General features: G+C 42.7%; 1 pseudogene across 1 annotated transcript in view; it reads right to left on the reverse strand.

Annotated features, from left to right (window-relative positions):
* Positions 1–3,647: 3,647 nt before the first annotated feature.
* The window catches only part of LOC309552733 (aldo-keto reductase family 1 member C23-like protein), a 103,688-nt pseudogene continuing 84,901 nt past the window's right edge, over positions 3,648–22,434 (reverse strand). The window contains exons 8-10 of the transcript in view: positions 18,539–18,704; positions 5,725–5,807; positions 3,648–3,690 (exon numbers count right to left, since the gene is read on the reverse strand). The product of the transcript in view is annotated as an aldo-keto reductase family 1 member C23-like protein (transcript). The remainder of the gene's footprint in view (positions 3,691–5,724; positions 5,808–18,538; positions 18,705–22,434) is intronic.

Consider the following 22,434-nt stretch of genomic DNA (forward strand, 5'->3'; position numbering starts at 1 on the left):
GGTACTCTTTGCAATGTGAAGCGTTACCACATTTATTAAGCTCTGGAGCAACTGCACTTGCAAAGTGCACAGTCTATTTGCCTTTAGTAAATCAACCCCTCCGTGTCAAGACTTTTGCTGTTTACAGATGCTCTTCGTCCAATCTGACAGAGCTTGAGCTACTTTGCAAAGAAGAATGGCCAAAAATTTCACTCTCTAGATGTGCAAAGCTGGTAGAAACATACCCAAAAATACAGCTGTAATTGCAGCGTAAGGTGTTTAACGGAACAGGACACCCCTGACTGGGTACCTCCGTTGACAGATGCTCCTAGGGCTTCCCGAGGGCTCCAAGCACTTCACCAGACACCGTAACCACTTCAGACCCCACGAACCGTCACAGCTTGGTTAGGGTCTCGTCGTCTCCTACCCACCCTGGACCTAAGACAAGGCTCCAGGTTCCCGTGGGTGAATCTCTCTTTCCCCAGAGAGTGCAGCAGAACAAGCTCTTACACAAGCTCTTACAAGAGCTTAGTGATTATCTAAGGGAGTATGGAAGACCATAGCAATCCCTTGTAGCATATTCCCCCAATAAGAGCCATGACTCTAGATTGAGGGTGAAGTAACTCTAGAACAACTTTATTGAACAAGAAACAGACTTATATACAGTTTTCACCCACAAGGTTACCGCCCAGGTGGACCTCGTTAAAGACTGGACGTGACATTCACAATCCAATAGGAACAGGGTTTTACACTCCCATACAGTGTACACAATCCCTCCCCTCTGGCTGATTACAGTAGCATATGCAGATGAAAGTGTATACAGGAACTAAACGAATTATCTAGCCATCTGGACAGAGCAATGTGAGGTCATTAACATTTAACAATGGAACAGACAGGTAAATGTTAACACAATACACATTCCCTTCCAATACACAAACAATAGGGAAGTCTGCGAATGACAGTCTTTGTGCCTCTCTCACAGCCAAGAATGGAAAACACTGTGTAAGGTGGTATTAAATCTTCATATTTCTATATGAAGATTTTGGTGACAAATATTGAAGCAATCCAAACCATTACTTATCTGTCTTTCACGCATAGTGACAGTGAGTACGGTCACAAGGTGGTTCTAGTGACAGTGAGTACGGTCACAAGGTGGTTCTACAAAGTATTGACTCGGGGCTGAATACAAATGCACGCCACAATTTTCACATATTTATTTGTAAAAAAATTTGGAAAACCATTTTTCATTTTCCTTCAACTTCACAACTTTGTGTTGGTCACATAAAATAATGTAAGATGACAAAAAAGTATGAAAACATTTTTTTTTTAAGGCAGTGTATAGCTGCATAGTTTCTGAAAACTGAAAAGATGAAGTACTCCGCTTAATTCCCCCCCTGGCTTGCACTTTGTGGTTATATCAATCAGAAGGTTAGTTCTATACCAACCATATAAAATGGGTACCAATGTTGCTTGATATACTGTATATCCTTTCTTCTTGGTATTCTACCTTATGAATTTTTGTTATTACCTAGGTTTTTATTTTTTAGTCCCCCGTGTCTTCTGGCAGGGCTGTTCTGCTGTATTGGACGCCTGGTGTACCCTACTTGGTGGACAGGAGTATCTTTTATGTCTTTATTCCCCTATTTTTGTGGTGTGTATATATATACATGAAAAATTTGCACATTGTTTATATGCTTTTTGATTATGACCTAGCATGTTCTTTATATGTATGATGTGTGTGTTTATACACTTATACTTACATGTTACCATTATATTCTTTAGAACAATCATTATATTCTTTAGAACAATCATCCTCCTGAAGAAGCAGGTTATTACTGCTTGTTGGTGACAATAAACGCTCCAGTTTGGAAGGTTCAGTGTTGTTGTGCTTTGCACAGCTGCACCAGATTTTACACTCTCCGGTTATAGTAAATCAACCCTACAGTCACCTGTGGTTAAGCTCCGGTGATCTGGGTTATTTTATTTGTAATAAAATACCAAGCAGGATGTTTTTTTAATATTGCATTTCTACATTTTGACCACACAGATGCACAGGAGCTGGTGTTGGATTATTGTAATTTACACACATATTAAAACAATATAAAAACATCAGTTTATGTGTGTTATGTTAAAAAAATAATCAAAACATTATACTTTGGTAGCACTATACTGTTGAAGTGGACCTAGCATCAAATATATATTTTTTTGTGTTAGGTACATGAATGCTAAAATAATGTGGAATTGTAACACTTCCAGGTATGTATAAAGCCCTGTACACACGTACCGATTGTCAGCCGTAAATATTCGGCCGACGACCGATGGGCCGATTGTAGGCTTGTTAGTATGATGCTTCCGACAGCCAACAGCGCATTTTCGGCCGAACAGAATCTGTCGTGCAGACTTTAAAATTTTTGTTGTCCGTCACCAGAACGGCCGATTGTTCGCCAGTCAGTACAGATTTCGGCCGACAGACAGCAGATTAGCAAGACTGGGCATGCTCAGAAAAGAAAAAAGACAAGGAAAGTTAACCATCACATGACATCACTTCTGCAGTCGGCTGTTGTTGGCCGACAAAATTCGTGTACAGTCTTTTGCAGTTTTCAACAGACACGACAGCCCTGGACAAAAGACGGCCGATCATTCGGCCGACGATCAGTACGTGTGTACGGGGCTTTACCCTTCACGGAGATAAGAGTACTCTAACAATGTCATCTGCTTTTTATCCCAGAAGGTGGTGCTATATATTTTCAGACCTCATTCAGCATCAGCATCTATTTCCCGGACTAAAATCTTTTCTTTAGCTTACATAATTATGAATGATCAGGTTCTGATGCAGTAGCCTCTATGTTATGTTTTTTTTTGTACACGTCTCACACAGATCATCCCTCTGGTGCTGGGTCTTACCTTGTGGCTTGGTACAAAGTTACACTGTTTTACTGTTTACAGGCAAAATTTGGACTTAGGGCTCTTTCACACGGGCGGTCCGATCAGATCCGCCTGTCAGTTTTTTAGGCGGATCTGATCGGATCCTCCATGCAGCTCTATGGGGCAGCGGGTGTCAGCGGAGGTCACCTCCGCTGACACCCGCATCCGATCCTGTGCTGAAATCTGGACGGATGGAAACCCTATTTTTCCATCCGTTCAGTAATCGGAGCGGAGCGGATCTGATGAGAGCGGACAAGCGGTCCGCTCTCCTCCGATCCCCCATAGAGGGCAGCGGGTGCTGAGACACCTCCCTCTCCGCTCTGCAAGCGGAGACGGAGCTGTCATCCGCCCGGCTCAGCGGGGATCGCGGATCGATCCCCGCTGAGCAACACGGATCCGCCTGCGGAGGCGGACCGTGTGAAAGAAGCCTTAAAGTGATTGTAAACAATCACCTTGTAAAACAATCCATTCAGTTTCAAATAGAAATGAAAAGCAAGACATTTTTGTATAGATAGAAAAAAGAGGCTAACTTAATTATTTAAATAAAACACTCATAATGATGTTATATTTATTCAGTCTTTTTTTTAATATAAAAAAAAAAATAGAGAACACAGTAATTCTAAATTATGTTGCAGAGTAAAGGGAACCTTGACAACGCTTTTGTCATAATGGAGTAAGACGCCTTCTAAGAATAGTCCTTTTAGGTTTTAGGTTTTGTGCAGTACTTATACACTGTTCCATATTTATTCCACTTTGTCAAAATGATAATTTGGATGATTTTTCCACCTATATTACACAAATTAAAAACAGATAAAAAAAAGACAATAAGGTCCAGTTCTAAAAGTGGTCACAGTAACAAAAAAAAAAAAAAATAGAATAATCTAAAGTTTTATGTTTACAGACATCAACTTCAAAAAGCTTGAGACCTGCCAGGTTTCTTTTGTCCTCATTGGCTGTCTGAAGGAGGAGGAGCATCACTCTTTAAAGAGAGAATTTTAGTGGGGTCGTCCGTTAGATGTGTTTCTAATCACGTGGCAGTCACCTACCTAAATACTTACTTTTAGCCTCTCTTGAGTTCTTCACTGTGTTGCCCTGCCCAGCGCCACACAGCCTTTGCAGAAAGCAGTCCTGCTCTCCACTTTCTATTGTGCATGCACACCACTCATTCCATTCATTCCAATGACTGGTCCGGTCTCATGGTGACCCCTAACCACCCATATTGGTACAGCCTGACAATAAACAAATTGCACAGTAGTTGCTGGATGTGGCAGAGAAATGTGTGTGCAAGGTTGTGAAGTGCTGGGCAGGGGCATACAGTAAGTGCCCATTCACACTACCGTGACTTGTCAGGCGACTGGTCAGCCTGACAAGTCGCGGTCCATGCAGTGCTACGAGAACCGTTCTAATAGGAGCGACTCAAGTCGCTCCGACTTAGAAAATTGTTCCTGTACTACTTCGAGGCGACATCGGAGCGACTTGCATTGACATTCATTATATGAAGTCCGTGCAAGTCGCGCCGAGGTCGCGGTGCACGCGACTTCACAGGTCGCCCCCGAAGTCGTGCCACAGTAGTGTGAACCGGCACTCAGGCCTTGGCAATAGAACTAATTGTAAGTATTTAGAATGCTGTGAGCACACCTCGAAGATGGACACAAATTACATAGCAGATTCTTCTGTTCCCACTGATAACCAATAACTATTAGAACAGAATGGATTTACTAGGCATCTCTCCAAGCACTTCAATCCATTTGACTTGGCATCTTAGTAAATAAAACTTGCCTATGTATTAAGGTCTGCTTCTGTTCTTTTGGTGGATCAGTTTTATTGGTAAAAAAATTGATATTTGGTATATTGCTCCCTATACAATACATTCAAACCAAACAGATCTGGAGAAGAACCTGGGAATTTTGGTTATTAATCTTACACAACCACTAAGTGCCGGGTCACACTTGTGCGATGCGGGAAGGCTGCGAATTCGCAGCCTGTTCCCGCATCGCAAACGCACATCTGGCAGTTCACACTGCCATATGCGATACGCAGGGGGTGTCAATGAAATGTTAACGACACCCGCAGTTTGATCGCATATCGCAGTGCGATCTGACAGTTCGCACAGGATCGGATCGCACAAGTGTGAACCACTGTGCGATCCAATCCTGATGCGGCTGGAAAAAAGGGTCATGTGCGTGTTTGGAGCGGATACAGTGTGAATTTCAGCCATACAAAGTGTATGGCTGAATTCGCATCCGCACCTCCGATCGCATGTAATGAAGGAGCAGTGCGCTCCGAATTACATGCAATCGGCGCACTCGCAGAAATGTGAACCGGTCCTCAATGCCAAACAGAAGCTGCAAAAGCAAACAAAATCTTGGAACATACAGTATAAAAGGGAGGTAAAAACATGTGGTGCTAGTAGTGTATATTGACACTGTAAAAAAACAGTTGTATGGACACATATAGAAAAAGGGTACAACACTGAAAAGAGGATATATGTGTTTTGGAGAGCTGTCAAAATTAATTAAATTGGAACTATAGAAAGACCAAGGACTAAGATGGCCTATTGCAAAATGGGCATCAGGAATGCACATAAAAAATACTCCTCCTTCTGTTGTTTCCACACCCTTCCCTGTCATTGTACATTCACATTTTTTTTTTTTAATCTCCTATTCTTGTTGCCATTGTGACATTAAGAACTCTTCCATTTTTATCTTATAGATACCAGAACTAATAGCTGTGGTGCAGATGGATTCAGCCTGCACATCAGACAATCTATGGCACGCCTAGCCTTAAAAGCTTTCTATGTCACTTGGCTTGTTTACTTACGCTTTATATTTCCAGAAGCGGAGGTTTTTATTTAGGTCATCAATGGTTTTCATGTCTTCTTCACTGAGCTGGAAGTCAAAGACCTGGTAGGATGTAAAAATTAGAGGTTTTATATTTTGAAACATTTACTGTGCAGCTCTTTGGGACGGAATAGTGATGGTCTGAACTCCCCCACCAACCCCCCCCCCCCCCAGTTTGTTTCTCACCAGAACATCTCGAACATGGGAAAAGTTCTAGCGAACATTCAAACTCTATTAAAGTCTGTGGGACAAAAACATGAAAAATCGAAAGTCCTCATTTTAATGGCTTTTTTGCAAGTTATTCCCATAAAAAGTGTATGCGGACCTGGGTACTGCCCTGGGGGACATGTATCAATGCAAAAAAATATTATTTATTTAAAAAAATAGTTTTTACAGGAGCAGTGATTTTAATAATGCTTAAAGTGAAACAATAAAAATGAAAAATTCCTTTAAATATCATGCCTGGGGGGTCCCCTTATTGTGCCTGCAAAGTGGCTCATTTGTATGATGTATAGAACTTGCTACAGCAATACTGATATTTCTAAAGGAAAAAATATAATTTAAACTTGCTCACGGCTGTAATGTATTGTCGGCTCCCAGCAACACAGATAAAAGAAAAAAAAAAAATTGTGTTGGGCCCCCCTCAAAATCCATACCAGACCCTTATCCGAACATGCAGCCTGGCAGGCCAGGATGAGGGGGGGGGGGGTGAGTGAGCCCTCCCTCCTGAACCATACCAGGCCCCTTGCCCTCAACATGGGGAGGGTGCTTTGGGGGACTCTTCCCAACGGCCCTGAGCTGTGATTGTGGAGATCTGTGGGTGAGGGGCTTGTCGGAATAATGAAGCACCCAGTTTCGCCCCCCCCCCATGTGAATATGTATCGGGTACATCGTACCCCTACCCATTCATCAAAAAAGTGTAAAAAAGGTAAAACCACAAAACACAGTTTTTGGCAAGTCCTTTATTAAAAAGAAAAGAAAGAAACAATATTGTCCCTTGATGTAAATCCATCGCCAATCACGAAGCCCGCCGACCCGAAAAATATAAACAATTTCAAAATCGTTTCGCCTCTTCTGAAGCTATCCCCCGAATTATGCTCTTCATCTTTGACAGCGGTTTTATAGGCAAGGGGCGCGGCCACCAAGTTACGTCACAACGCGACGTTAGAAGGGGGCGGTGCTACCAGGTGAAGTAAACGGGTAGCCCTGCCCCTTGCCTATAAAATAGCTGTCAAAACTAAAGAACGTCATTCAGTGGGATGCCTCAGAAGTGCCCCGGATGTTCGTGTGTTTGGCGAACACACAAACACCCGATGTTCGAGTCAAACTTGCGTTCGACTTACGTTCGACTCGAACATCAAGCCCATCCCTAGTATGAAAGCTAATCACACTCCCTGAAACAGGGAAGAATCTACAAACCAGAACATAAAAGACAATAGTATTACATAACGTACATACATTGTAGCAAAAAGTATTCATTAATTTCCATGTTTTTTCCATGTTTTGTCATGTTACAACCAAAAACGTAAATGGCCTTTATTGAGGTTTTATGTGATAGTCCAACATAAAGTGGCACATAATTGTGAAGTGGAAGGAAAACAATAAATGTTTTTTAAAATTTTTTACAAATAAATGTCTGAAGAGTGTGGCAAGCATTTGTATTCAGCCCCCTTTACTTTGATATCCTTAACTAAACTCTAGTGGAACCAATTGCCTTTAAAAATTCACCTAATTAGTAAATAGAGTCCACCTGTGTGTAATTTCATTTTAGTACAAATACAGCTGTTCTGTGAAGCCCTCAGAGGTTTGTTAGAGAACCTTTGTGAACAAACAGCATTATGAAGGCCAAGGAACACATCAGACAGGTCAGGGATAAGGTTTTGGAGAAGTTTAAAGTAGGGTTGGATTATAAAAAAATTATCCCAAGCTTTGAACATCTCACGGAGCACTGTTCAATCCATCATACGAAAATGGAAAGAATATGGCACAACTGCAAATCTACCAAGACATGGCCGTCCACCTAAACTGACAGGCTGGACAAAGAGAGCATTAATCAGAGAAGCAGGCAAGAGGCCCATGGTAACTCTGGAGGAGCTGCAGAGATCCAAAGCTCAGGTGGGAGATCTGTCCACAGGACAACTATTAGTCGTGCACTCCACAAATCTGGCCTTTACGGAAGAGTGGCAAGAAGAAAGTAATTGTAGAAAGAAAGCCATAAGAAGTCCTGTTTACAGTTTGCAAGAAGCCAGGTGGAGGACATAGCAATCATGTGGAAGAAGGTGCTCTGGTGAGATGAGACCGAAATTGAACTTTTTGGCCTAAAAGCAAAACGCTATGTGTGGTATAAAGCTAAAGGCCCGTACACACGATACGAAAATCGATTTTCTGATTGTTAGTATAATGCTTTCAACAGCTGATTACGAATTTTCGGACGAAAAAAACTGAATGTGCAGGCTATAAGATTTTTATCGTACGTCAACACAACGTCTGATTTTAGTTTAATTAGTACAGTTTTCATCCGAAAAGAATCGTAAGAGCAAGACTAGGCATGCTCAGAACCGAAAGAACATATACAAAACAATTCAACACACGACATCACTTCTGAAGTTGAATTCTGTCGTACGGGAACTTTCGTATGAAAGTAACCTCTTCACTTTCGATATGAGACTAGCATGCAACAAAAAACGGACAAAAGATTGTTCAATAATCTGATCGTGTGTACAAAGCTTTACACTGCACTGATATCACCCTGAACAAACCATCATGTTATGGGGATGCATCATGTTATGGGGATGTTTTTTTTCAGCAGGGACAGGAAAGCTGGTTAGAGTTGATGGGAAGAAAGATGGAGCCAAACACAAGGCAGTCTTAGAAAAAACCTGCTAGAGTCTGCATGAGACTTGAGATTAGGCCGTAGGTTCACCTTCCAGCAGAACAACATGCCCTAAACGTACAGCCAACAATGGAATGGATTGGATCAAAGCATATTCATGTGTTAGAATGGCTCAGTCAAAGTCCAGACCTAAATCCAATTGAAAATCTGACAGAGTTTGAGCTATTTTGCAAAGAAGAATGGACAAAACTGTCACTTTCTAGATGTGCAAAGCTGGTAGAGGCATATCCAAAAAGACTTGCAACTGGCAGTGCAGCGAAAGGTGGTTTTACAAAGTATTGACTCAGGGGGCAGAATACAAATGCACGCCACACTTTTGAGATATTTATTTGTAATAAATTTGGAAAACCATTTATCATTGTTGTCCTTCCACTTCACAATTATGTGCCACTTTGTGTTGGTTTATCACATGAAATCCCAATAAAATAAATTTACCATAAACCCCTAAAACCCCTGGAAACCTTGAAATTGTATATTATATGTTTATTACTAAGTGATTAATTAACCACTTGCCGACCGCCGCCCGACTATATACGGGGGCGGTCAGCCCCTCCCAGGCAAAGTGACGTACCGGTACGTCACTAGCCTGGGAGCGAATAGGGGGCGAGCGCGCGCCGCCGGAGGCGCGCTCCCACCCCCGATCGTACCCGAAGAAGCCAGCGCGTGTGACCGGCGGACCCGATGTCCGCCGGTCACTCACGATCGTCGGGTGGAGAGGGAGAAAGGCAGGCGGCTAATGTAAACAAAGCCGCCTGTCACTCTCCCCTGTGTAAAAGCACTGATCACTCGGTCCTGCTATGTAGGACCGTTGATCTGTGCTGTTACACACAAAGCCACATCCAATCACAGTAAGAAACACGCCCCTAGGGACACACTTAACCCCTCCCTCTTCAATAAAGTTAACCCCTTGCCTCCCAGTGTCATTTTTACAGTAACAGTGCATATGTATAGCACTGATTACTGTAGTAATGTCACTGGTACCCCCAAAAGTGTCAAAAATGTCAGTCAAGGGTCCGATCAGTCCGCCGCAATGTCGCAGTACCGCAAAAAAAAAATCGCAGATCGCCGCCATTATTCGTAAAAAAAAAAAAAAACAACAAAAATGACAAAAATCTTTCCCTTAGTTAGTAAACGCAATAACTTTTGCGCAAACCAATCAAAATACGCTTTTTGCAATTTTTTTTACCAAACATATGTAGCAGAAAACAAATCGGCCTAAAATGTTAAAAAATTTAGATTTTTAAATTTTTTTGGGGGGGGGGGGGGGAATTTCATATAAAAAAATGTGAAAAATATTGTTATTTTTGCAAAATTGTTGCTCTTTTTTTGTTTATAGCGCATGATCAAAAAATCGCACAGGTGATCAAATACCACCAAAAGAAAGCTCTGTTTGTGGGAAAAAAAGGACGTCAATTTCATTTGGGTACAGCGTCGCACAACCGTGCAATTGTCCGTTACACGCACGCAGTGCTGAATCGCAAGATAGGCCCTGGTCAGGAAGGGGGTAAAATCTTCCGGGGCTTAAGTGGAGGACCTCAATATAACTACATATGTCATCTCCCCAATTCTACCCTATTTAAACGTGTTCCCAACCAGAATTTAAACCACAAAAAAAAGGGATAAGGTAAAAGAAGTGGGGGGGGGAGGTAAAGAGGGGGGTGAAACAAAACACAGTTGGACAAATTTTAGTCTCACAATTTTCAAATATATTATTACCGCCTCAAAGGATTCCCCCTATCTCCTCACCCCCTTCCTCCTAAGAGGGACTCTCATTGCCCATATAACTCAAATAAATGTATTCTTCCATAAACCTAGTTCTATCCACTTTCTTAAAACAATCCTGCATTGTCTGTAGTTTCTTTATTCTTTATGCCTCGTACACACGCAACGATTGCTGGCCGTGAATTTTCGTCCAACGTCTGATCGGCCGATTGTCGGCTTGTTAGTATGATGCTTCTGACAACCGACTGCGACTTTTCGGCCGAACAAAATCTGGTGTGCATGCTATAAAATTTTTGTTGGCCGTCAACAGAACGGCCGATTGTTCGTCAGTCAGTACAGATTTCGGCAGACAAAAATCTGATGAGCAAGACTGGGCATGCTCAGAGAAGAAAAAACATACGGTAAGTAAACCAGCACATGACATCACTTTGAAGTTGGTTTTTGTTGGCCGAGAAAATTTGTGTGCAGTCTAGAGCACATTTCAACCAACACAACAACACTGGACAAAAGACGGCCGATCGGTCGGCCGATAATCGTTGCGTGTGTACGAGGCTTAAGTTTCCAATATTTCGGGATTAGTGCTTTTGCTGCATTTAAGAGAAATGGAATAATAGCTAATCTATATTTTTTTCTTGATTCAAATGTAGCATGGAACAGGCATTGCCAAGGATCTTGCCTAATTTCTACATTACTAATCTTCTTAATTAAGCCGAACACTTCTTTCCAATATGGCTGAATCAAGGGACAGCACCACTATATATGAGCGTGAATTTATTTTTATTTTTTTTGTGTTGTGGTCTAAATTCTGGTAGGGAACGAGTTTAAATAGGGTGGATTCGGGTAGATGACAAATGTAGTTATCTTGAGTTTCAACCCTTCTTTAATCCCTAATAAATAGTTCACAATTTCAAGGTTTTTAAGGGTTTTTATAGTTAATAGGGGGTGTTGGTGTTCGGGATTTTTTTTTTTGTGGAACCTGAGAAGTATTAAGTTAAGGGGTATTCAAAAAGTTGTGTAGTATGTATATGCTGGTTATGTGTATGTTTAATGTTTTGTCATGTAATGCTATGTTTTTTTTTTTCTCTTAAAATAAAATTAATAAAAAGATATTAAAACATTAAAATACATTTCCGTTTTTGGTTGTAACATGACAAAATAGAGCTGCACGAATCTGGATAAAATGAGAATCGTGATTTTTTTTGCTTAGAATAAAGATCACAATCCTCTCACGATTCTCGGCGTAACATCATCTTTTACATTATACAAAAAATTGGGCCAACTTTACTATTTAGTTTTTTTTAATTCATTAAATTGTATTTTGTCCCAAAAAACTGCATTTGAAAGACTTTGGCGCAAATACAGTGTGACAAAAATTATTGCAACAATCGCCATTTTATTCTCTAGGGTCTCTGCTAAAAGAAATATATTTAATGTTTGGGGGTTCTAAGTAATTTTCTAGCAAAAAATGCTGATTTTAACTTGTAAGCAACAAGTGTCAGAAAAAGGCTTAGTCTTTAAGGCTACGTTCACATGTGGGCGCAGCGGATGACAGGCAGAATCACCGCAATTCTGCCCGCGATCCAGAAATCATTGCAAATCGCGGGACCCCTGTGCGATGCCCGTGATTTGCAATGGCACCCCAAACGCTGTACGATGTTGCCGCGATTTCCGCCTGCCGAATCGCGGTAACATCGCGCAAACAGAATCGCGGGACGCATGACGCCCGAAAAAGGCACAAGAGCTTCTTTTGTGTGTCATGCGTCCCGCAATTCTGTTTGCGCGATGTTACCGCGATTTGGCAAGTGGAAATCGCGGCACCATCGTACAGCATTTGGGGTGCCATTGCAAATCACGGGCCAAGCACAGGCGTCCCATGATTTGCAATGATTTCCGGATCTCGGGCAGAAACGCAGTGATTCTGCCCACGATCCGCTATGCCCACATGTGAACGTAGCCTAAGAGGTTAAACTGCCCTCGCTTACAGACTGAGGTTCATTCCTTTGATCAATAAGAAGGAAATTATGCATTGTAAGCCCCCGTTCACATAGGGGCGATCCGACTTCGGGTGGCGGCCTCCGAGATCGCGGTGCGAGCAGCGCGCCGCGACCTCGGAGCGGCCGCCACGGACTTCATAACATTGAAGTCTATGGCGGTCGCCTCCTGGTCGCCCCAAAGAAGCTCCGGACCCTTTTTCTAAGTCGGAGCGACTTGTGTCGCTCCTATTAGAACGGGTCTGCAGCTTCCCAATGGAAGGCGACCTGCGGCGACCTGTGAGGCGACCAGGTCGCCTCACAGGTATCCTCTATGTGAACGGGGGCTAAAACATTGTGTTTATAGTTATCTAGCAGCCTTAACAATGTTGATAAACATTTGCTGGAGTGAGCAGAGAAGAGTTTTGTAAGAATCGAGGACATGCCGTTTTAAGCGCCCATTCAGACTGGCGCGACACGACTTGCTGGGGCGACCTGTGAAGTCGCGGTGCACAGCGTGCACCACGACCTCGGCGCGACTTGCAGGGACTTCATATAATTGAAGTCAATGCAAGTCGCCTCCAGGTCGCCCCAAAGTAGTACAGGACCCTTTTTCTAAGTCGGAGCGACTTGTGTCGCTCCTATTAGAACGGGTCCTGTACTATTCAATGGCGAGCGACCGACCGCAACTTGTTAGGCGACCAAGTCGCCTGACAAGTCGCGCTAGTGTGAATGGACCCTAGAGATTGCGATTTTTTAGCGATTAATCGTGCAGCTCTATAACAAAATGTTAAAAATTTCAAGGGGTATGAATACTTTTTTCAAGGCACTGTATGTAGGACTGTAAGCCTGTAGTTAGGGATTATGGATGTTAGGAAATGTTGCCACTTTATCTTGGACTGTCGACTGTCGCTGCTATTATGTTAATTTATTCTTAAAGTAAAATGTTTGAAACTTTGCCTTTGTCTGGCCTGAAGTTACTAAAGGGGCGCAAGGTAAGTAACTGGAACACATAGTCTGGGTCACTAGACACAGGACCGCTGATAGGGCAGTACAGCCAACCCTCCTGTACCAGGCCTGGGCTTTATCACTGCTGGAGTGAAGTGACAGAAACTTCAGAACTTCAGGATTTGGAGAGGGGTGAATATAGAGCCAGCCTAGAACTGCAGTTAGCTGCTACTGCAGCGCTGGAGCTGGGAGCCAGTGGACATATCTCTCTCTCCAGCTGACAGACATCTCTGGCCGGCCATTTCTATATACCACTCCTAAGGCCCTCTTTATTCTTCATGTAGCAGGAACACACATTCCTGTTCCTTTTTTTTTGCTTGCTTTTTTGTACATAGGTAGCCTATTCACTTAAATGGGCTGCCATATGTGTGACAATACAAAAAGTGGTCACTTCCCCCACCTATAACTGGTCTAAACAGCAAGGAGCACAGGAAGGGCAAACACATGTCAAAAAAGCCAAGGATTTTCCAGTCACAGATTACCAACCAGTCTGCGACCAACCGAATTGACTAACAGTATGGGTTAAAAACAGGGGTTTAGTTGCACACATTTGCAAATACATGCATAAACAGCAGGCCATGGCAAGGCAACCTGATATCTGCAGTCCCTAAAGCTGGATACACACTATACAACTTTTGTTCTTAGATTTCCTTTAGATTTACCTTTAACTATGTAGTGCAAGAGCCTGCCTGATTGCATACGAATTGAAAGTGTTTAGGTTTGACCTCATATTATATGGCTTTGGTAAATCTAAAGGAAAAAATCTAAAGACAATTGTATAGTGTGTATCCAGCTTAACTTAGGCCCCTTTCACACAGGTGGACCGTTCACATCCGCCTGTCCCTTTTTCAGGTGGATCTGAACGGATGCCCCATGCATCTTTATGGGGCATCGGATTTCAGCGGAGACATGTCTGCTGACATCCGATTCGATCCGTTCCGTCAAATCTGGACAGATGGAAACCATATTTTCCATCCGTCCAGCGGTTTGGATCGGATGAGATCGGATTGGAACAGACGCCGTGGGATCAAGTCAAGTTAGTTATATATATATATATTTTTTTTTTTAATGGATTACAACACTCATACTTTAGTTCATTTTTCAGATGATGCGGGTGCAAACAACATTACATTGGTACACTGTGCCAGTAGTATTTAACAACATGCCCCATTAAAGAGCTAGGATTCCACTATTGTAATTTTTGATACCTTTTAATGTGGAGAGAGTTCAGCAATGGTACCCTCAAAGCTATTTTTAAGGGGTATGTATAGTTAGTTTTTCAATTTATAATATTCAGGACTAGGGATTAAACATTTCCATTTTTGTATTTTATTTTTATATTTTATTGTAAGCATGTCAATATAAAAACTGGCAATTTTTTTTTTTTTTTTTCATATTTACTATATTCAGCCAGCAGATGCTTTAAAGAGAAATGCCTGAATGGACAAAGTAAGTGACTAGTGTTTTTAAAGAACTGCTAACTGCAATTGGTTTCTTCAGTTTTATGTTGCAAATAAAATAGAATTTGATATTATTACATCATACTTAAAATTTTAAATTGAATTTAGTTACATTTTATTTAATTTACAGATAATCAAAAATTATTCATATTTTTTTCTTTTCGTGAAACTGTAGCTCAATATTTTTTTAGTTATGTAGCAATATTTCCAGGCCTTGAGCCTGATGTGGGTCTGCCATTGTCACCGGTGACACCTCCAACACATTTAAGGTGTGAACCCAAGTGTGAGAATTAAGACATTGACCACTCCGGCATCTTTGGTTGGTTTTGTTTATTGTATTTTGGGGATGGGAGAAGGGAATGAGTGGGATACTCCTCTGGCTCAACTAAGTTAACTGGAACTTTATACAAAAATGCCCGTTGGCGCTGTCTTGACGCCAGCTGAATGCCGACCAGCGCTTCCTGGTGTTTGAAGATACCGTTATGCTGGACTTATGCTGGAACTTCGACTTTAACGTGTTCGTTAACTCAGAAGATCCAGGACTGTAGAACACTTGACTCCTGACACTCAATTTAGCTCAAAAGTCACTGAACAGCTCCCTTCAGTCCTTCACTGACCGAGGTAGCTCCTTGTTACTGCTTGTGCCACTGCAACTCTTAACTGTGTACACTGCACACATTAGCTCTTCAGGGCCCAACCGCTGGTGCCCCCTCTAACACTTCAGGGTCCTCTGACTAGGCACCCCCTCTAACACTTCAGGGTCCTCTGACTAGGCACCCCCTTTACAGCTAGCTGACTCCTGGATCCCCAGGAACCTTCTCTGGAGTGGTCCCCTCTACACTTGGCAGACCCCTAGGGGCAGTTCACAGTACTCATGACCTTGGCAAGCTTTCTTGGAACTGAACCCCTCTTCCTCCACTGGTCCTTGGCACACCGGATCCCCTCTCCAGGCCGCCAACCGAGAAACCTGATCCTTCTGACAGGAGAAGAGACAGCTGTACTCTCCCTCCTGGGACTCTGCTTCCTGCCCAAGATTCTGCGTCATGCGTGCCCCTCAAACATATACCCACACCCAGAATCCTCTGCGGCAGAATCTGCCTTTTGGGGTAGATACAGGCCTGAATGTGTCTCTGATTGGATTTCCTCCACTGCCCAAGGAGAATCCTCTCATGGAGCCAGTGGGGAGACTCCCCTCTCAGCAGACACACCTGGGAGACATGACAGTCCAGCTGAAATGATGGCCCTGCTGTTAGGCAGCCAAAGCCCACTATACCTTTACCTAGCACCAGAGATGTATAGTAACGAAGTAGAACTACTTAAGTACTGTACTTAAGTACCGAAATGCGGTATCTGTACTTTCCTAGAGTAGAATTTTTAGCTCCTACTTCTACTTTTACTTCACTACATTTTTTCGATGATTTCGATACTTCTACTCAAGTATTTTTTTTTTTGTGCTGCATAGTTACTCGTTACTTTTAAAAAAATTACGACTGCCAGAACAGTAGATGGCAGGTTGCATAAAGCTCAAAAAAATGTGTATAATGTCATTTGTAAATCAGCGCATACGAAAATAAAGGCTGTGTATAATAAAAGCTGCTATACCAAATCTTTCCAATAAAAAGAAAATATGAAACAAACAAATAAATGGTGCTACAGCGCTTAAAGTGCATCAAGAAACTACTAACAAACACAGGTTAATCATTTGAATAAATCATTTGAAATAATAAAAAACAATATGATGTTCAAACTTTTGACTTATTTCTTTAATAACTACATAACACAGTACTTGTACTTCTACTTTCAGTACTTGAGTAGAATTTTTTTTTCAAAACTACTGGTACTTTTTACTTTTAGTACTTAAGTAGCAAATTTTTTTAAAAAACTACTTGCAATACTTAAGTAAAAAAAATGTTGAATACTTTAGTACTTCTACTTAAGTAACTTTTTCTGCGAGCACTTCCACTTCTACTCAAGTAATTTTTTGATCGAGCACTTGTACTTTTACTCAAGTAGAAATTTCGAGTACTTTATACAAGTCTGCCTAGCACCTACCTTGTAGGGTGCTACAGTTAGTTTTTTTTTTGTAGACTGGATCTTTGTCAGGGTGACTTTTCCTCTCTAACTGACAGGTATTAAAACAGGGGTCCTCAAAATGCGGCCCGCCAGGGTCCTGAGCCCGGCCCGCCGGCCGGTGTTCTGACAGATTGCTATAACCTGTCAGAATGCTATACTCCCGTCGCTTCCGGGGCGGTACGTCATGAAACAGCTGTGAGAATCACCAGTGCGCATGCGCAGACAGGTCAGCTTGCCGCTGTTAGTCATCGACTCTGACAAGGTATAGCAGTCCATACAGGGGGCGGGACGGGGAGGAACATTTTGTGTAGTGACAGGGTATCTGTCAGAACACCCGTCATCGAGTCCTTACAGGGGGCGGGGCGGGGAGGAACATTTTGCAGAGCTCACTTACCAGAGGCGGGGCCGGAGGGTAGAACTGAGAGGAGGCGGGAAGGAAGTTCGGCCGTCACATTAATACAGGCATTATAGCCATTAAAAGCCAAAGTGGCTCCTCCTATATATAATTTATATAAAATACTAAGTATATGTTTTGTTTTTTTATGCCTTTTAATGGCTAGAAGGCCTGTATTAATGTCACGGCCGGACTTCCTTCCCGCCTCCTTCAACCCTCCCACCCCGCCTCCGCTAAGTGAGCTCTGCAAAATGTTCCTCCCCGTCCCGCCCCCTGTATGGACTGCTATGTATACCTTGTCAGAGTCGATGACTGTAACAGTGGCAATCCGTCCTGTGCACTGGCGAGTCTCACAGCTGTTTCATGATGTACCGCCACCGGAAGTGACGGAGGTATAGCATTCTGACAGGGTATAGCTGTGGTCACTCTGGTATTGAGAGGAGGGCATGCTTTGGTCACTTTGCATTGAAAGGGGGGCATGGTGTGGTCCCTCTGCATTGAAAGGGGGGCATGCTGTGGTCCCTCTGCATTGAAAGGGGGACACACTGTGGTCAATCTGGCATTGAAAGGGGGCACCCTGTGGTCAATCTGGCATTGAAAGGGGGCACGCTGTGGTTACTCTGGCATTGAAAGGGGGCACGCTGTGGTCGCTCTGGCATTGAAAGGGGGCACGCTGTGGTCGCTCTGGCATTGAAAAGGGGCACGCTGTGGTCGCTCTGGCATTGAAAGGGGGCACGCTGTGGTCACTCTGCATTGAAAGGGGGCACGCTGTGGTCACTCTGCATTGAAAGGGGGCACGCTGTGGTCGCTCTGGCATTGAAAGGGGGCACGCTGTGGTCGCTCTGGCATTGAAAGGGGGCACGCTGTGGTCACTCTGCATTGAAAGGGGGCACGCTGTGGTCGCTCTGGCATTGAAAGGGGGCACGCTGTGGTCACTCTGCATTGAAAGGGGGCACGCTGTGGTCACTCTGCATTGAAAGGGGGGCACGCTGTGGTCATATATATGTATATAAATAAAACAATAAATATTGTATTGTCTTTCCTGTTTTTTTGTGCACTACAAATAAAATATGCGCATTGGAATTCGTTCATATTTTTTTTTCAAACTATAGTCCGGCCCCCAACAGTGTCTGAGGGACCGTGAACTGGCCCCCTGTTTAAAAAGTTTGAGGACCCCTGTATTAAAAGGTAAACCCCTCTAAGTGGACACAATTAGCAAAACACTATACATACTAAAAGAAAAAAAATAGGCAAATTTCCACGGGGGGCATTACCTGGAGATTCTGCCTTATGCGCTCGGAGTTAAAACTCTTGATGATAGCAACGCATCCCCTCTGAAGGAGGTATCGGATAGACACCTGTGCTGGGCTCTTTTGGTATTTCTCACCGATTGAAATTAGGACAGGGTCTTCTAGTAGATTTGGGCAGTCTGGATCCAAGCTACATAGAAATCACATACTTATTGTCTATGAACGTTTCCATTAGTTAAAATTTTATGCCTCCTTATTTGAAGTTTTCCAGTTGGAAAAAAACCAGGAAGCTGGGATCAGAAAACACTGAAGTTAGTTGCAGCCACACTATATTCACCCCATTGCCCCACAAATCCTAGGCACTTAAAGTCTTCCTTTCAGTCTTGTACATTTGTACAGGCTCCTCTTCTGTACTGAAAATACTTACTCTGATTTCACTTTACACTGTTCAATCATGGAAGCATTATATATAGACATTATCTAGGAGGGTCTGTATTCAAATTCCATTTACCTTGGAATTCCCACTCTAAACTTACATCCTAAAAACAAAGAACTATGATATTTGCATAACTAACACCAGTAGCCATCCCAACCCTTTCATCAGGCTGTGATATTTTCAGGAAGCTCTGTACAGTCCCTGTCCCTCCGGCCATGGTCTACCTGCATTGCACAAAGCAGAAAAGAGACCTAGTAATGATATCACTGTGTCTCAAATAAGGTGTGTATTGTAAATAGAAATATTGTCATAAAAGTTCATTAACATGTTGATGGAGGTAAAAAGAAGAATCCAGGGAAGACAATGTACATGCAGAATATGTGTTTTAAGCATACTGGGGTTGATTTACTAAAACTGGAGAGTGCATAATCTGGTGCAGTTCTGCATAGAAACTAATCAGTTCCAGGTTCTTTTGTCAAAGCTTAATTGAACAAGCTGAAGTTAGAAGTTGATTGGCAACCATGTACAGCTGCACCAGATTTTGCACTCCCCAGTTTTAGTAAATCAACCCCATAGTGACCAGATTTCTCACGTCTTGTTGTAACCAGCGCATCTAGCACTCCTTGGCTCTCTATTGACCAGTCAGCTCACAACCCAACATACTTTGTTATCAATCGGGAGTTAAGGAGCGCGGATAAAGCACAAAGTGACTATAAGAGATTAAAAGTGTATCTAAACCGAAACCCCCCAAAAATTAATAAATACTGTAGCATACCAGTCCTTAGATATTGTGGCTGCATTTGTTATATTTTAAAGGCTTTTTTTTTTTAATTTAACCCTGGTGATCCTGCTAGTAAACCACTTTCTGTCCCTGGGTGGCCACGCTGACTCACTGTACTGTAGCTATGAAACCATCCATAGTTGTCAGCCAGACTGGGCTTCAAACATGTCTTCCTCTCTTCATTTCCATTACATGGAGGGTGGAGGAATTAGCAGTTTTCAGAGGAAATAAAATATTCTTTATTTATTTTAGTTCACAAGAATTGCAGTGTACTTGTCATAAATGTTCTTACTTTGAAAAAAAAAAAAAAGCATGCATAAAACATCTGAAGAAGGACTGCAATATATTACATCTTTTTTTTTTAGTTTAGTTATCCTTAGGTTAAAGTGGTAGTATCCCGCTTTTTTTCACTTTTAACTACAGGTAAGCCTATAATAAGGCTTACCTGAGGTACAATTAATATCTCCTAAACTGGCACGGTTTAGGAGATATTTGCAGTGCATGCAGACGCTCACGTGAGCGGCGCATGCGCTCTGAAGGTCGGGCGGACCTTCAGCTTCCCTTGCCGGGAGCTTGCTGGAAAGTGACTCCCGCACGCATGCGCGGGAGTGACGTCATCGCGGCTCCGGCCAATCACAGCGTCGGAGCCGCCGAACCCGGAAGAGACGCAGTGGGATCATATCAGCGCCCGGCGTCCCACGGCGTCTAGTATGGGATGCATACTAGCTCATTATGCCTTTGTCTTGCAGGTTTTTTTTTTATTTTTTTTTTTATTTTGGGTTTACAACCGCTTTAAAGAAAATACATAAAAAATAAATAAATAATTATACTCCCATAGATGGCTGCAGCACCGATCCAAGCTGCATCTGTTCCCTGTTGGCACTACACCTAAAACTGAGCAATCAAAGACCCATATTTGCTCAGTTCTTGGGTCCACTCTGAGCACAAACCGTTGATTGTCAGTGCAGTGCTCTGCCCCTGGTGTGCTGACAGGCTGGGTGAGCTATCAGTCATGCATCTGGTTGCATCCCAACATTATTGTCAAGACCCCCGCAGAGCCTGGACTGGCTCTGTGATGTCAGCCGACAGCGGACTTTTGCCTGCTGTCGGCTAAATGTGGGTTGCAGGAGTGCAGAACTACGTGCACTGCTGTGATTGACAAGATAAGTATGGCCAAAAGAGCTTTGGCCATACTTCTTCTTTATTATCAATACTAGTGTGTAAGTAGGTTTTCTTTATAGTCATTATCCAAATGATTTTCCCTTTGTCTAGTACAGTGTTTCTCAACCTTTTTTCAGTCAAGGCACCCTTTAAAAATTATGGACAATCACAATGCACTCTTTAAAAACTATGGGCAGTCTGGAAGCACCCCATTCTAAAATGTGAAAGCTATTCTAATAGTTTTACATAACGCAGCAACATCCACAAGTCCAAGAAGGACACCCAACATTAGAGAGGATTTATTCTTCCAAAGCAAATATATTTTTGCACACTGGTTCTGACCAGTATTCCAATGTTTCTCTTCTCCCTCAGTTTTTCTTCATCACTCAGCTAATGTGACCCCAGTGCTGATAGACAGGGTCAGGGGAGGGTCAAACAAGGATGCTGTGCAGGCGACTGACATCCTCTTTATCAACTGATGATGACATTTGTTTTTAGGACGCCGGTGTTCCGTGAGAATTACCTACCCGTGAGAAAAACCTACCCCTCGTCACTTCCGGTGTACGAAAGTGTCTGTAACGCCGCGGAATTACATTAAAACAGCTCGCCAGAAATATCATGTGATCTCCACTGCTATCCCTGTCACTTCCCTGATCTTGTCTACTAAATATAAAACCGGCGGCGGCTGTATGACAACATAAATCACGGAGCCGCCAGCCGCTTTTATATTTAGTAGACAAGCTCAGGGAAGTGACAGGGCAAGGAGCGGAGCTTACTCATATTGCAGTACAGCTGTTTTAATGTCCCCGCCGCGATGGTAGGTTTTTTCCACGGAACAGTCATCATTTCAGACTAGTGCGCATGCGCACTAGGGGCTGTGAGCATGCGCACTGCCAGGGTAGGTTTTTCTCACGGGGTAGGTAATTCTCACGGAACACCGGCAGCAAGAAGGTTTTAAGGTGCACAATGAAAACCTGAGACTTAGTGTAATTAAAAAGGCAGCCTTCATCCACACGCCAGCTTGTATACAATTTTTGAGCAATTTTTAGGCATTTTGCCAAAGCACTCCAAGGTGCCTGGACACCCTGGTTGAAAAAAGGCTGGTCTAGTAGTATCTTCTCTACTGCAGTCAAGCAAAAATATTTGGTCACTTCAACACACTCTCCCCTATGCTTTTCCAAAAAGCATACAGTATTTTCTAATTTCTTCATTTAACACACCCCTAACTAATCCGGATCTTACTTAGTGGAGTTTTTTAAGAGCAAGGTTTGTTAATGCTACTTGATAAAATGTTTTCATTGTCTGTTTTAAGTAAGCTGATTGTGTTTTGAAAAGTACTCTGGCAAATGTTGAAATTACCATGGACCTTCGAAGTAATTTTGCTACTGGAAGGAAAGCCATGTAACACCCAAAGTATAGTTTTTCTTTAACAATATTAACAACAATATACATGTATATATGCATAGTGTAGAGGTTTGCAACGCACACGACTGTAGGGATATTGCAATCCTTGAAAAAATTAATGAATGTACAATATGAAGC

Source organism: Pelophylax lessonae, assembly GCF_965119305.1.
Source record: "Pelophylax lessonae genome assembly, chromosome: 4".
Classification (NCBI taxonomy): Eukaryota; Metazoa; Chordata; class Amphibia; order Anura; family Ranidae; genus Pelophylax; species Pelophylax lessonae.